Source organism: Elephantulus edwardii, unplaced genomic scaffold (assembly GCF_000299155.1).
Source record: "Elephantulus edwardii isolate Elephantulus edwardi_28Jun2011 unplaced genomic scaffold, EleEdw1.0 scaffold00237, whole genome shotgun sequence".
NCBI classification, from domain to species: domain Eukaryota; kingdom Metazoa; phylum Chordata; class Mammalia; order Macroscelidea; family Macroscelididae; genus Elephantulus; species Elephantulus edwardii.
In genome coordinates, this window is record NW_006399987.1 from 3,399,060 (window position 1) to 3,400,916 (window position 1,857).

The following is a 1,857-nucleotide window of genomic DNA, read 5'->3' on the forward strand; positions in this document are numbered from 1 at the left end:
ATATATATATATAGAGATATAGAGATATAGAGAGAGAGAGCAGCCGGCCACAAAGATCAGCTACTGACCCAACGTGGCCCAGGAGTCACGCGTTTGAGATCTGTCAGCTCTTGCCTCCAAATGACAACCAGCAATAAGACCCTAAGGATAAAGGGCTCTGCTGTGTGGCCCAGTTGGGTCCAGCACACAGGACACTTACAGTGTTGGCAAATTGAAAGATGTTATTATTAATTAGACAGTAAGCAACACACTACTTATAAAAAAACAGTCAGCGATAGACATGGAATTGGAGCAAACTGGTTACCTCCACCCGTACAAATACCCCTTTAGCACCATGAGAGGGGGACCATTCATGTCTGAAAGGGGACGTGTTCACTCCTCTGAAGTTGTTCCAGGACGTCGCATTGCACAACATGCCCTGAAGAGCAGAAGCAGCGGCCTGGCCCTGCACCAGCCTCGCCCTCTGCGGTGCCCACTGCTGTCCCCGTGTCGTCAGGCCATCACGTGGAGAGCCTTCTCCTTTCCTCCTGACCCCCCACTTTGCCGTGCATGATGTCCTTCTCCAAAGGCTGCCTCTCACGCTAACACACCCAAAGTAAATATAACAGAGCTTGCCCTCCCTACATCTAAGTAGGATTCTGGCTATCTTTCTTTCAAGACAGAGTCGCTATTCCTTGTGCAGCCTGTGGTATACCCAATATAGTCAATATTTTTTTTTTAAATGGGAAAAAATAAGCTTTATTTCATCCAGGGTGGTATCCAGCTCAGAACTTCTGGAACTGCTTCTTGGTGCCTGCGGCCTTGGTGACCTTGAGCACGCTGAAGTGCACGGTCTTGCTCAGTGGCTGGCACTCACCCACGGTGACAATGTCGCCAATCTGCACATCTCTGAAGCAGGGAGACAGGTGCATGTTCTTGTGACGCTTCTCGAAGCGATTGTACTTGCGGATGTGGTGGAGGTAATCTCGGCGGATAACGATGGTCCTCTGCACCTTCATCTTTGTCACTACGCCAGACAGAATTTGTCCTCGGATGGAGACATTACAAGTGAAAGGACGTTTCTTATCAATGTAAGTGCCCTCGATGGCCTCCTTGGGCACCTTGAAGCCCAGACCGATGTTCTTGTAATAACGCGGGAGCTTCTCCTTGCCGGTTTCACCCAGCAGCACTCTCTCTTTGTTCTGGAAGGTGGTGGGCTGCTTCTGGTAGGCGCGCTCGGTCTGGATGTCCGCCATCTTTCTGGCCGCTTGGAAAAAGGGCATAGTCAATATTCTTTAATGAAAAGTCATCAATTCTTCTTTGGTCTTTCTTAGCCATTGCCCAGCTGTTACACATGCATGAAGCCCTTGAAGAGGCAGCTGGAGTCAGGCCCACCTTAGTCAGCAAAGTGACTTCTATGTTTTTTGAATTTTAATAGCACTGTAAAGAGGTCTTTTGCAGCTGATTTTCCCAGTGCAATATTGTCATTTGATTTCTTAACTTGTGCTTCTCAAATTACCATGTTCTTTTCTGTGTCACTGGGAGGGCACACCACGGACCAGGTGTCAGCCGGGGAGTCACGAGCTCTGTGTTTGTTCTGAGTCTCTCTTTGCAGCTTTTCTCATCTGGCTCTTGGTGATGGATGCCCATGCCTTTGCTCCACGGCGACTTCTTGTCTGGGGACACTCAGCTCTGCTCTGGGGGCCACTCACCCACTGCTGCTGTGCCCTGGCCTCACGTTCCCACTGCCCCTGTGTCTCTGCCACTTGGCTCTGTTGTGCTTGTCACCGTTTTCCTTGGTCTTCAGTGTGACCAGCTCAGTGTCTTATCATAGCATTAACCTGCGTCATGGTTCTTCTAAGAGATTCACGTGATGAC

The 1,857-nt window shown here is 49.5% G+C and overlaps 1 pseudogene; it reads right to left on the bottom strand.

Moving 5' to 3' along the window:
* Positions 1 to 764: 764 nt before the first annotated feature.
* On the bottom strand, positions 765 to 1,235 carry LOC102863323 (annotated as a pseudogene).
* Between the last annotated feature and the right edge of the window lie 622 nt (positions 1,236 to 1,857).